We start from the raw sequence: 15617 nt of genomic DNA, 5'->3' as shown, positions 1-15617 counted from the left end.
CTCTATGCCTGAGACTAAGACTCAAAAGAGGCAAAAACAAGGAAAACTGGCGAAAATTGCTCCTCAGTAACTGGGACTAAGTCCAGTGTGGGAGAACGACAAGCCAATTGCTCTCCTTCGATCATTGTCTCGGCAGGGAGTGATTGGGTACAGCCGCACGCATGATGTCTGCTAGATCCCACTACAGTGTCGGACCGACCTCAGTTCAAGGTTGGCACTCAGTCAAGGTAAGTCAACCCAGTTTGCTATCATAATTTCTGCTTTTCCTGGAACATGCCCACCAGTTGTGCTGTTTTTCGGTGCTCACCACACTCGCGAAAAAAACGAGATTTTCCTTTATCGTTTCCCCAGGAATAAGGAACTCTGGCAGAAATGGATTCATCTGTGTCGAAGAAAATATAACATCAATGCAGGTAATGCACGGATATGTAATAAGCATTTCGAACCACGTGCCTTTGCAACGAATCTTAAACAAGAATTACTTGGTCTGCCAATACCGCGAAGGCAGAAAAAGCTTAAAGAGATGCACTTCCAACATTGCTTATCTCTGTATCACAGAGTAAGACCCTCATTTTTTGGTTTCTAATAATTTTCGAATTGAAAATAATGGAAATTATGTAGATATAGAGATACGCAATCGTATGTTGATGTTGTAGTGGTAGATTCATATGGTGTGATAACATATGGTAGTTACGTAACTATGGTATCTGTACACAGATTATATGTTTTGATGGTGTTTAGTATAAGATATATACTGTGATGGTACATGAAAAGAGTTGTTTGTTGTGATGACTCGTTGGCTGTTGCCAGTAGCTATATCTTATATGAGTGAGATTAGCTTTACTGGTGTGTGTAGTGAGCTATGTATAACGCATTAAAACAAGGCTGGACAGGTTGTGGAGGTGTGTGATATGAGTTACATATTTTGATGGTGTGTACTTCATGGTATAAATTGTAGGTTGTGATGATTTAAGGAATAAGCTATGTCTTGTGATGATGGGTGGTATATGTTATATGCTGTGATGGTACATGGGAGCATTTATATTGTGACGGTTGATGTATACTTGGTATTTTCCGTATTTATATGCACACCTTCAGCAGGGAGGGGCACACAGAACAAAGGTTGACCTGAGTAATCCTGCGGGATATAAAAAAAGGTTATTTGATTTGACGTGGGTATGCAGAGAACAAAGGATTGAGATAAAATATAGCAAAGAAGGAAGGAAAAGGAGGAAACAGAGAAAGGGGATAGATGGAGGAAAAGACAGAGGAAGGAGTAGACAGAGCAACAAAATCTGAAGTAGGGATACACAAAGAATGGGATATGTTGCTATTGATGATGTCTGCTGTAGAATCCTTGTTTTATTTCAACAGTAGAGTGCACATACCCTATTTGACTTATCCTATTCTCTTAATATTCCTATTTATATACTGTATTACGTAGGTGTCTGTTTAACGGAATAAACTATCTCTGGTGCTCCTTTGGTTTTTTTATTCTTATGCCTTACATACAATGGTTTAGTGGCTAATCATAGAATCAACGGTCTCTACGAGATTAGAAACAAATTATTATTCATCTTCATCTCTTGGAAGCTACATAACCACTTTATACACAGAAGAAATGGGCAATAAGGCAGCACCACACCATTTTCTGGTACCGGTAAACATTTCAAAGCAGGCAGGCCGGTTGTGTCCTCCAGCTGACGTCGACGTGGCTTCACCCACCTGTGCGTTGAATACATCACCTCTTCTTTACACCATGCTATTGCCCTTCATTCCTTAATATATCCGTATTGTATAATTTAATTTTCACATACAGTTTAAAGGAATTTTTTTGTGTGTGTGAATGTGGTCAGCTATAAATTAGGTTACGAATTAAGCTTGATTGTAGGCAAAGGACTTTTGTGGCAAGCAATGCATATCAGAGTGCAAAGATCTTAAAGATGGGAAAGTAATCATCTCATGTTCTATTGTAAATAATTTTTCAAAAGTATATCATCCAACATTCTCTCAGTATTATATGGCATCAAATGACACTAACAAACATGGTATTTTATTTCTTGTCATTTAAATTTTATTTGTAGTAATTAAGATAATATTTTTTATAACAGCCATATTATGTAATGACTGAAGACGCCATTCAATATAAGTCGTGTTCATAAATTATCAGACCCAACAGGCGGCTGACAGTTTTTTGTTCATGTAATGGCATCAAGGGCGCATGCCAAACACCTGCCTTTAACTGTTCTGAACTGCTTTAGCCCAGCCTCGGGTCCCTACACTTGGAATGGAGCATTGTGAGAATAACGAGAATAACAGTTACAGTTTTGCTCATATTTATTTCATGGCTGATCTCATGTGGTTGTTATTTACAGTGTTCAAATTTTAGGTGATATAAATCCACTGGTTACAGATTCTGGAACCGGAGAATCTTGGGGCTGTGGACATAACTTCCAATCATCAAGAGATAAGTTCTCTGGCCAGGTTATATAATAATTCATACTAATTGCTGCAGTGTGATTGTTAAGTTATTTTAGTATATTTTAAAATGTACTCAGTAAGTATATGTACTTTAGAAGAGTCTTTATTCATTATAGCTAATTCTGATTATAACGATGTCAAACTTGCCCGGTTACCTTTTAAGGCCAGTGTTTGAGGTTTTATTATAATGAATAATGTTTAAAACCCAAGATTATATATATGAACCACCTGATGAGAAGAATGTTTTATATTATTCATTTTTAGGTGGCAGAGTAGGCCAGTGGAACACTGAGAGGAAGGATGTTGGACAGATACTGGGGCGGGTGTAGGGAACAGCTCGTGAATCTGAATTTCATTAAAGCACTTGATACTACCACAAGTCATACCAACGTACGAAAATAATATCGCTAATTCAGTTTCAACAGCCCGTAATGTTTCAATCTGAACGGATCGATATTTGCGCCCACATGTATGTCGCCATCTGTTGCACGCAGAGGGACTACTGGGTCTAAGTCTGATATATAAAAGCAGGACTGGAGCTGGATTTCATAGCTTGGAAATTCAGACCTGTGATAATGGCAACCGATGCTCAGTGGATATGAACGCCGCAGGAGACTAAAATCATTACTGTTCAGTAAAGGCACACGACTGCATTTAATCTTCACTGTTCTTAAACCAGCCACAGTAACTTGACCCTGTAGGGCGGGGGGATTTGACTGTACACCCTTAAACTTTAACAAGATTCTTTATTAATTATTATTAGATTTTCTGTGTGTGTGTGTGTGTGTGTGTGTGTGTGTGTGTGTGTGTGTGTGTGTGTGTAATTAACCAGGTCGGTCAGTATCACTTGATGGTTGTGATAATCAGCTTTCTACCCTCCCGGAAGAAAGCTATGAGTTCATATAGTCCGATCTAAGGGCAAAGCCTTGACCTTCACACATGCATACACCCATCCCCTTGCCCATGGGGGACAGTAACCACCTACTTGGTCAGTGAAACATTTCGCATCCCGAGCAAGGCGCGAACCCCCATCTTAGCAGATGCCAGGCGAGAGCGTTACCACTGAGCCGGCGAGGTGTGTGTGTGTGTGGGGGGGGGGGAGTTGGTCATATTATATAAGTAATGGTTAGCTGAGGTCGATTTTGGTGGGGTTATTTTGAAAGAAGGATGGTGAACTTCATGATGTCATCCCGGTGTACATGTAGTAACCTGTGAAATTAGATTTATCACTGAATTCTTGTTTTTTTCTTTATGTATTTCATCGTCAGGCATCCACTTATACAGCATCAATATAGCTCATCTGAACAACAGTACAACTCTCTCTCTCTCTCTCTCTCTCTCTCTCTCTCTCTCTCTCTCTCTCTCTCTCTCTCACCACACACACAGACATGATGAAAAAGGGTCTGGTTAATACTAATAGTACTACTACTACTACTACTGCTGCTGCTAATAATAATAATAATAATAATAATATTATTATTATTATTATTATTATTATTATTATTATTATCATTATCATTATTATTATTATTAATGAGGTGTTTAGTGCACCTGCAGTGACTGAGGCCTAATTATCTAGGTGAACACTCGTTAATGACAGATTGGTAATTGCCTGTAGCATTCCCTTGATCCTGTGCATGTGTGCGTGTGTGTGTGTGTGTGTGTGTGTGTGTGTGTGTGTGTGTGTGTGTGTGTGTGTGTGTGTGTGTGTGTGTGTGTGTGTGTGTGTGTGTGTGTGTGTGTAGTTAATAAGAGGTGTATGGTTAGTAACTATGAATGTCTGCATGTGTCTGTGTGCGTATTTTTGCTTCTAAATATGTACCGTATGTTAGTTTCCATGACTGTATGTGTGTACGTGTCTCCCCTTCCATCGCTTTCCTCTCTGTGACTGTGTATCTCAGGAGACATTTCTTTTCCTCTTGCTCTTCCTCTTCCTCCGGTTGTCTCTCAAACGGGACTGACTCAGTAAAGCTGTGTCGACTGAAGCAGGAGTGAGTTATGGCACCAGTAAACATTTAGATTGGATCACGACGAAGGGGTGACGGATGAGAAAGTAATTGTGCCAAACTAACTTAATATCATATTTATCATCATCATCATCATCTACATCATCATCTCCCTACTCAAATACCTCCCTCTTCATCCTCCTCCTCCTCATCGTCATCATCATCATCATCATCATCATCACATTACTTCTCCATCATACAGTAAACGTGATATAACTGGCGTCTGTTGACACTGGCTGATATTTACTGGTATTGTTAGTAGACAATGACAGCAGAGGGAGACACGGTAATGATAGGCTGTTTTCCAATGCATTTGCCACGAAAGGTATCCCTCAAACTGGCCAAATAATCTGAGCACAGGAATGATAAATTAGACAGAGGAAAAAAGTTTCATCGTGTAGCAGATAATTATGGAAATAATTTTAAATATTCTTATCTGCTTTACTACAAGAACCTCCAGCAATATGAGGAATAAATTCCTTAAAAGAAGTGCTAAGAAGCCTTCCAGTGACCATACTTCCCGGTGCCTAGAGGGAAGGTGTGTTGGTGGGTCGGGTGGGTGCCGTGTCAGTGCATGGCATTGTTGTGGCTTAAGTGTTCCTTCTGCCACACGATTTCCTTCACCTTTTGTAGTGAAGGGGTTAGAAATAGTCTGAATTTAGCCCTTCATCACTTCAATGGCTTTTATTAGGCTCTTGCAGCACTACATTAACACCTTCACTACCATGGCGACTTACGGGTTTTATGGTATTACCGTCACATCATTTATGCTCAGCTAGTGAATGATGTCTCGTAGCCAAGGAGTTAATTAAGACTCCCCTAAGGTAAAACGAATGACAAGGAGGTAGCAACAACTGATGAAAAAATTCCGTCATCGGAGCGAAGGGGTTAAACTAACGAAGGGAGACTCATAGTGAAGTGGGCGACGCAACCAAAAAAATATTATTGAAGGAAAAGTAGGTGGGTCAAGATAGGCTGTTGTGACCCCAGGCTTATCTATATATGAACCCGGTGGAGTGTGGCCTGAACTGACACTACCTGATGCCCACCATTTTACTTTTGCGAGACAGGGAGGAGGCCCCCGAACACCTTTTCCTTAGCGATTTGTTTTTAGATAGGGCTGGTTAACATCCTTTAGCACGTTATATAATTAAATGAGGCGATATTGATGAATTTAAATAACACAAAAAAGGACAGTAAGATGAGTAAGAAAAATAAATAGCTGGGGAAAAGGTGTTAGGGAGCTTCCTTAACCAACGAGAATACGGACCAAGGACATCAGCATAACCGGGCAGAGGAGCCTCCCAAATATATCAGTGCCACCGCGCGAAGGCGTTCCTCTCCAGCACCCTAAGATAGATGGGAAGATAAAACTGATAACTCAACGGGTCATATTACGATGTGGCTTAAAGGGTCGCAAAAACACCTGCCAATACCTAGAACTCCTGCCAATACCTAGAACACCTGCCAGTACCTAGAACACCTGCCAATGCAAGGTTTGTATAATACATCGATATAAACTAGTGTAGGTTGTATATATTAAGAAATATTGTATTTGAGTAAGTAACCTACAAGACAGTCTTGGAACGCCATATACAGTCATACACAGCAGTAATACTAGAAAGGAAAAATTACAGTGGATCTTCCTACATCCACAATAATTTGAGCCGAGATATGTTCCTTGCAGATGAAAAAAAAGTTGAAGAAATTGGAATTATAAAGCAAGAGCCAAAAGAATGATAGGAAGATTGGTAAGTGAAAACAAAAGATAATACAGTACTGTCAGTCGTTACGAGGTGTATTACAAGGTAAAAAAAAAAAAGTTAGACACATTTTGGTCCAGTTGCCAAAGGCTCCAGATTAATGAGTATCTGGTGATCTGCGTATATCTATCTATCTATACAGTATGTATATATATATATATATATATATATATATATATATATATATATATATATATATATATATATATATATAATATTCCAAAGAGACGACTGTAGGTTTTTCGATCGCATAAAGTCACCAGGAGTGTAAAAACATCTTCTGCCATTAACTCTTTGGTCGTCAGTACTTATGTATCACTTTCTTTCGGGAAACGTAGGACGATTTTATGGTGCTCGCAAAAAAAAAAAAAAAAAAAAGATCATCAGAAAGTTAACACAGGACATTTGACAGCAGACCTCATCTCTACAGTATCACAAAGGTATAGTTACATATTATATGACACTTATCAGGTTCACAAGTGGTCCTAGTATAGTTAACTGCCCATTGCTCTGCTCTGTCCCTCTGTCTCAATTATGGTTATCACTGCACGACGTACGTACAGTACATGGTCGACTTGGTGCAGATTAAACGTACGTACTCTACCTCAGACACGCCCCCAGGCACACACCAGACTCTCCTCGTGTACTCTCCGTCCCCCCAAACCCCCTCTCCCTTCCCTGGGCCTTAACACATACTGCACAACGGTTAAGTGACCCATTAGGTGATTGACTGAGTGAGTGTGTGAGTGAATGACACAGTTATGGTCACACTGGGTCTGTCCCTCTTGCCCCGTGCTTGTGGCAAGAACTCAGGATGAACATTTCAGTCGTAAATAAAGACTTCTTGTTCGCATCCAGCTTATGTACACAAGCCTTAAGCTCTTAGAAATTCGGTGCCGCCGAAAACGATGATGCCTTGGAGCAGGGTTGCCCATTAACGGGCCATAAACCTTGCAGGGGGTAGAATGGTAATAATGTTTTTACGTTTTTACGAATTCTTAAACGTAAAACTTCAATATGGAGAGATATAATGCCGTGTTTCAAATAATGAGAATACAGTACTTGAAAATAACTAAACACACACACACACACACACACACACACACACACACACACACACACACACACACACACACACACACACACACACACACACACACACACACAAGGAATAGCACATAATCACAAAGACTATCGCACACACGCGCACGAGAACGCTTCTCTTTCCTGTTTGTGGCGAGGACACGCCTTAGGATATCCTTGTGTACAGCGCCTCAGAAATATTTATATGAAACTCCAGCAAGTGAGTTGTATGGATCTGTGTGTGTGTGTGTGTGTGTGTGTGTGTGTGTGTGTGTGTGTGTGTGTGTGTGTGTGTGACCTAACTTTGAATGCAATGACGTGCACTTAGTCTTATTCAGTGTGATGATAATTATCCATTATGATGCCATTCCTTAGGCTTGCTACCACCAGACGATTTTAGTCACCATAGGCGATACTACTTTTATTCTGCCATTATTTCATTTATACTAAAAGAGACCATTCATTATGGAGGAGTTACACGCAGACTCTGTTTGCCCATGAACACTCTGACGCCACTATTATTAATCTATCTATCTATTGCCAGACGCCTCAATCCCATTCGGGGTGGCCACAAACAAATCGCCTCCACGTCTCCCTGTCCCCCGCCATTTCACTGCCCCGCTCCCAACTCACACCCTTCTCTCTTATATACCTCTCCACCCCATCCCTCCATCTCATCCTCGGCCTCCCACTCCCTCTTTCCCCCTTCATCTCACACATACACTCTCTTCGTCAGTCTTTCACCCTCCATCCTCTCCACATGGCCAAACCACCTCAGTGTATTCATCCTAACGCTTCCTATCACATCCACATCCACACCACAACGCTCCTCTATATCCTCATTTGTCAGCCTGTCTATTCATGTGACTCCACAGGCTCCTCCTAAATAACTCATTTCCACTGCTCTCACTCTTGACTTGTGTCCTTCCAGCAACGTCCAAGCTTCACTTCCATACGTTAGAGTTGGTATCACAATACTGTAATGTAGTAACTTTTCACTTCCATGCTCACTTCCCTGCTTCTTATCACTGCTTTCAAGGAACCAGCAACTTTCTTCCCTGCTGTACCCTTTAAAGCACTTTACCCTCCAAACCTCCATCCTTACTCATCACACTACCCAAGTACTTAAACGTACTCGCATTTTCCAATTCCTCACCATCGAACCTCGCTGTACATTCACTGACTTCACCTCTCTCAAAGACCATCACTTTACTCTTCCCTACATTCACCTTTAGATTCCGTTTCTTACACACTCTCCCAAACTCATCCACCAAGCCTTGCAGCTCTCCTTCGTCTTCACTCAACAACACAGTATCATCTGCAAACAACAGTACAGGGAGTTTCCAGACACTACCCTCTCTCACCAAGGCCAGTCCAAAATCCACTACCCTACCTTGTACCTCTTTTATTACCCCATCCATGTACAGATTGAACAACCATAGAGACATGACACATCCCTGTTTCAACCCAACCTTCAAAGAGAAAAATTCATTTAGTTCACCATCCACACGCACTGCAGCCTTAGCACCATCATACATACTCTTCACAGCATTCAACAACTTCTCATCTGCTCCATATATTCTTAATATTTTCCACAATCCTTGTCTATCCACCCTGTCATATGCTTTCTCCAAATCCATGAAAGCCGCATACAACTTCTTTCCCTTCTCTAGAAACTTTTCCACTAAAGATCTAAAAATGAATATCTGATCTACACAACCTCTTCCCTTCCTAAAGCCTCCCTGTTCTTCTCCAACTAATTCCTCTGTTCTTTCTCTAACTCTGTCAATAAGTATCCTACCATACACTTTTCCTATTATACTAAGAAGACAAATGCCCCTATGATTATCACACACTTCTTTTTCCCCTTTTCCTTTGTACAAGGGAATAATTATACCTGACTTCCAATCCTCGGGGACTCTACCTTCCTCCCAGGCGAATCTGCACATTTTCCACATCCATTCTACTACTATCTCCCCCATACTTCAGCATTTCACCACACATTCCATGAATTCCTGGGGCTTTCCCCAATTTATCTTTGTTCATTGTTTCCACAACTTCTATTCTACCGATTTCTTCCTGTCTTCTCACCTCCCTCCTTCTCCCAGCCATTCCCCAGCCACTTATACTCGCATTACTTCCATCCTCTATGTTCAACAATTCCTTAAAGTGTTGTCTCCATCTGCTCACTTTTTCTCCCTTCCCCTCTAGTAATCTACCATTTCTATCTTTTACTCCCCTGTTAACTTCACTTCCACCCTGTCTTACTCTTTTCACCTTTTTCCAGAACATTTTCTTACAGTCCCTCCACTTTACACTCAAGTTCCTTCCGAATTCCTCATCCGCTCTCTTCTTACTCTCTCTTACTAATCTTTTCACCTCTTATAATACTTATAATATTAGTATAATGGTATTATTAATTATCATTATTATTATTATTATTATTATTATTATTATTATTACTACTACTACTACTATTATTATTATTATTATTATTATTGTTATTATTGGTGGTAGGTGGGGGTGCTCACCATTCACTCACTTGATGTAATGCTGCTCTCGGGTGTCTGCACTTTCCTCACCTCCATCCCTCTTTCCTTCCGTCCTCTTTAGTTTTTGTTTCCACCATTCTTTCCTCTTCCTTCTGCCTGTGGGTGACTCTGCACTGAGTGACAGGTCAAATGGTTTCTTGTACACCAGGAAACCATTTACTACGCTGGGTGGTAACCATATAACCAAATTTTGGCGCTTGGTGGTTTAGTGAGTAATCTCGGAGCTCTAATCGGATTGAGTCGGTGAAGGTTTATATTCAAGGAATGGTTGGGGTTTATTGCTCACGTAATGCCACTCAGGGATGAGTGAGGCTGGTCATTCTCATCTTAAATGTCAGGACCAACCTGCCTAGCCCCGGGCACATACGCTTCTCATAGGGCATTGTAGGATTGGGTGGTGAATGATAAATGATAATCATCATTACTATCTCCAGAATATCACAATCAGTTCAGGGAGACAAAAAAATCGTAAATTGGCAGGCAAAGCAATCCAGCAGGTTTATAATTCAATAACTTTGAGTCATATTGGCCTGTCCACCCTGTTGTCCACGACTGTCTGCACCATGACACGCAGGCCAACATTGTCGTGATATTGGGCCTCCAGTAACAACCAGTTTTGTGCTGCTACCTACACTTTTTGCGCTCTTGGTTTGTATCGGCTTCACATTTACCATTGAACTGCATCTTTGTGTTGTCATTCGTCGAATTTTTGTTAGTACGGCCGAATTCTGGTGTCATGAAGCCGAATTTTTGTCATACGGTCGAATTTTTTCGGCATTCGGTCGAATTGTTGTCACATAGTATAATTTTTGTCATAAGGTCGATTTTTTGTCATACAGCCGAGTTTTTGTGGCATATGGTCGAATATTTGTCATACGGCCGAAGTTTTGTGTCGTACAACCGAATTTTTGTCATACGGCCAGATGTTTTTTGTAATGTCTGCGTCATACGACCGACCTTCATTCCTAAGGCCGCACTTTTGTCTTCCGGCCGAATATGTGTGTCACAGGGCTGATTTTTTGTGGACATAAGAGCGTCTTTACGTATATTTCATATTGCAACAAGAGGAGCCTGTGAAGTCACATGGAGAGATAGGCTGACAAATGAGGATATAAAGGAGCGTTGTGGTGTGGATGTGGATGTGATACGAAGCGTTAGGAGGAGGTTTGGCCATGTGGAGAGGATGAAGGGTGAGACTGACGAAGGGAGTGTATGTGTGTGAGGTGGAGGGGGGGAGAGGGAGAGGAAGGCCGAGGATGAGATGGAGGGATGGGGTGGAGAGGTATGTGAGAGAGAGGGGTGTGAGTTGGGAGCAAGGCAGTGAAATGGCGGGGGACAGGGCGACGTGGGTGTTTGTGGCCACCCCGAACGGGATCGAGGCGTATGGCAATAGATAGATAGATAGGTCTGTATTGTCATTGTTACCGATATGTAGGGAGGTCCGTATATAACGCTCATCTTCCACTCCGTCCGCGTTATCAGTGTCTAACCTGCATCATTTATTAATTTCCTTCATCCATTGCCTCACTCACGCCCACACCAGCAGACTAAGCCGTCCCCGCAACACTTATGATGCTGAAGTTTCTTGTGGATCGTTATTTACGAGCTAACCTGTATTTAGAGTATTATCCCTTCATTTTTTTGTAGTGAATGTCCAATTCCTTTTTGTTTTTTTATCACAGAAAAATTTAATTGGGTGCTACATAAAAAATAATAATAATAATAAGTGGTAAAGAGATGCCACAGATACAGCTAAGGCCCGTATTGTCGCCGGTAAAGGAAGCACCTTTTCCTAAGCTATACCTTTTGTTTACTGCACCTTACTGCCCTGTCCTGTGTTATATAAATCCTTCCAATGTCGCCATACTCTGCATAAGTAACGTACACTTATTAACCAGCCATATCCAAAAATAAATCGCTAAGGAAGAGGTGCTACCTTGATATTTGTCTGGTGATGGAGGATACAGTGTTGTTTGGCAGCGAGCATGTTTGTCATGTGTCATCATATACCACCATCAGTTCCAAGATGATCATTTACACACTTTCATTAAATTAGTCGAAATAATAATGATCTCAGCATATTTTGCCTGCCACTTCCTAGACTCTGGGGTTCGTATTCTCGTCGGTTAGGGAAGCTCCCCGTCACCTGTTCCATAGCGATATATTTTTGGATGTGGGTAGTTAATTCGTTTTTCTATGTTAGTTATGCAGAGTATGGCGATATTGGAAGGGCTTATGTATCAGAAAAAGACAGTAAAGTGTAATAAACAAAATAAATCGCTTAGGGAAATGTATTAGGCAGCTTCCCTAACCGACGAGAATACGAGCCTCGGCTTTTGTATTAGTCCCTCCCCCCCCCCTCCTGTGTACTGATACGCTGAATAAAAATACAAATCTTCAAACTTTATGTCACTAAGGACAACTAATAGGCCCATTTCTTCCATTTATTAATTCATAGGGTAATCGCCCATCATATGCAACGAAATGTACACAATAACAAGGGAAATAAAAAAAAAAAAAATCAAGCAAGACGTCAGTATTAAAATGTATTGTACTTTGTCTTTACGTATATTTCATATTGCATTAATAAAAATACATTCGGTAGTGATGTATTTCAAATCAAATATAGTCATTGTTGTGCTATACAATCCTGGTCACGTTAACACAGTTCAGACGAAAAAGCATTAACTAACAAGATGGAAGGCACACACCTTTACACATCAATACTCTCCTGCTTTTTGCTCCTCTCTACCTTCCGCCCTTCCCTTCCATCGTAAGGTGTGCGTCTACAAGTTAAAATACAAGGTGCCCCGCACAAAAGGGACTTTGGGAAATAACAATGAGGGTATTGTAGGCAAATAATTCTAACTCAACCTGTGTCCAAATGTCAGCCGTGATGGAGCTACAACTACTGATAACCTTACGGGTGAAAATGATATGCCTCATATTTCACCCATAAGGTCCTCAGTATGTGTGGCTCCGTAATGGTTGAGAATTGGACCCATGTTGATATTAAATTTTTTACTTAGAGTCTACTTAGCTATAATATCCCAGAGTTATGCCGTTTTCTCCCTGGACACCTGTATATTGATCTATGATCAGATTTCCACTGGCAGACATATACTTTTACTGCTGCTGTAACAGAGAGAGAGAGAGAGAGAGAGAGAGAGAGAGAGAGAGAGAGAGAGAGAGAGAGAGAGAAACAATGTTTTTGTTTTTTCCTATTTTTCTCCGTAACACTTATTACTCTCCACTCTCCACTTCCTCACTTGACCTCCTTTCACTCCTTCGGAGTTAAATGACCGGGAATACGATTTTTACAAAGGAAAATGTTTCGTTTCAACACAAATTCTTTCCTCTATCCCCTCCCACCCCCTCTCTCTCTCTCTCTCTCTCTCTCTGGTGGTGGCGACTGTGATGACTATTATGGTCATAATGGTGGTTGTGGTGATGATGGTGGTAGTGTGGTTGTGGTGATGGTGGTTCGTTCGTTCGTTCGTTGAAAGATTCCCTGCACATATAGTGCAGGCCGGGCCATACATTAGCCCGGTCAGTGGTGTATGGGCTGATTAAAAAAACAGTAAGTGGGGAGGACAGGACCTGGGGATTGCCCAGCACACACGTCTTGTCTCCTGACTGGCTTTGTGGTGTGTGTGGTGATGGTGGTGGTAGTGTGGTTGTGGTGATGGTGGTGGTAGTGTGGTTGTGGTGATGGTGGTGATAGTGTGGTTGTGGTGATGGTGGTGGTAGTGTGGTTGTGGTGAGGTGGTGGTAGTGTGGTTGTGGTGATGGTGGAGGTAGTGTGGTTGTGGTGATGGTGGAGATAGTGTGGTTGTGGTGATGTTGGTGGTGGCGATGGTAGTGGGGTTGTGATGATGATAATGATAATGATGATGATGACGATGATTATGATTGTGTTTTGGTAATGATTATGATGCTATTATGGTGCTGGTGATAACGATGAATATAATATTTGTAACTGAAATAGATTTATCGCTCTTGTATCCCCGGCCAAATATTATACATTTGATAAGACAATATACTCGTCTGTGTTCTTAACAAAAACCCTTTCCGTCCTTTCTCCCTTAAAATATTTCGTGAGATTTCTGGGAGCAAATTAAAACAAACATAATGCAATGAGAGGAGAAAAAATGAGATTATGTGAGAGAGAGAGAGAGAGAGAGAGAGAGAGAGAGAGAGAGAGAGAGAGAGAGAGAGAGAATGTGTCACAGTTTGTAATAATCATTTTTGTGAATCGAGAGGATGAAGATATAATTATGAAAGCTAGCGAGAGGACATACTACATACACTCACTCTAAATGTCCGCCTCCTCTTGTGTTTCAGATCACAGAATAGGAGCATGCGCAGATTGAGAGACGAATGCTTTATCACTCAGCCACCATGGTTCCTCCAGTAAATACCTTGGGAATGAATTTGTACTCTAGCCACTCGGCCACATCTTCCCATTTCACCAGGTGGGGCAGGGGTCAGTTCCAAGTGAAATAAATTATCTAAATCTATTTTTATTTTAAATGTAGCGTCGGGATAAAATCAAGAAACCAAACCGCAGGCCTGGAGTGCATAAGAACATTGCTGTAAATCTGTAAATGTGTGCTTGGGTGCAGGTGTCCTCTGGGCTCAGTGGGGCCGCGAGAAGTTATAGTTGGATGGTGGAGGTCTGGAGTGGCGGACAGCAGTATACAACAAAGCCAAACTTTGTCACACAAGATGTAGGATTTTAACTTTGCCCGGACGAGTTTTATTTCCTTATTCTGGCCCACTCACCTTAAAAATAATAATGATGATGATAATAATAATAATAAAAATGATGATAATAAGAATAGGAACAGTATGAAAGATAATAATGATGATAACAAAAATAGTAATATATTTACTATAAATGTGTCCGAACAATTTAGCCAGCTCAGGAGTTGTAAAAATAGAGTATATGACAGAGGAATGTTTATTTTTCATTTCGACTTTGTTGGAAGTGTTAGTGTTTCTAAAATAGTTTCTGGCAACATACGGTAGGCACTTTTTCAGGCTCTCCAGCACATCTTTTTATTCTGTTTTTACTAACATCAGACTACACCCTTCAACTTAGGAGTGACAAGTCGAAGGACTAGAACAATTTGCGTGGAGTCTTTCAGTAGTATGTTTTCTTCCATAGCTGACATTTACTACCATTGGGTGATATATCAAATTACAGCTTAATGTATGGCTGACTAAGGAAAAGCCATACCCAGGAAAGATGGGCTCCAGTAATCTCTTCTGTAATATCATCATATTTATTGTCTAAATTCTTATTCTAAAGAAACACAGTGCATTGACAAGTACTCAGTAGTGATTCCGAACTGGACACTATATTTTACTCTCAGAAGGGATAAAGTCATACCAATGAAGTCACCATCAGTCGATTTTATTCCACTTTAAAAACACCTTTTTCAACGATGGAATTAGAAACATATCCATTAACCCCGTCAGTACATTGTTGAGTTTCTTTTGCAATATATATATATATATATATATATATATATATATATATATATATATATATATATATATATATATATATATATATTCACCAGCGGATTTCCATCGGCTTTTAAATCATCTCACATAGTCCAAGAGAGTGGAGGATGAAGGATGACATCTGAGTGGTGCGCGGGTGTGGGATGTGAACACTGAAAGCTGCGATGCGACAGGCAGACCGAAAAAGACCCGAGACGAGG

This window comes from Coenobita brevimanus, chromosome 49, assembly GCF_032717465.1.
Source record: "Coenobita brevimanus isolate Jiangsu-jjx chromosome 49, ASM3271746v2, whole genome shotgun sequence".
Taxonomy (NCBI): Eukaryota; Metazoa; Arthropoda; class Malacostraca; order Decapoda; family Coenobitidae; genus Coenobita; species Coenobita brevimanus.
Note: the sequence above shows the minus strand (reverse complement) of the source record.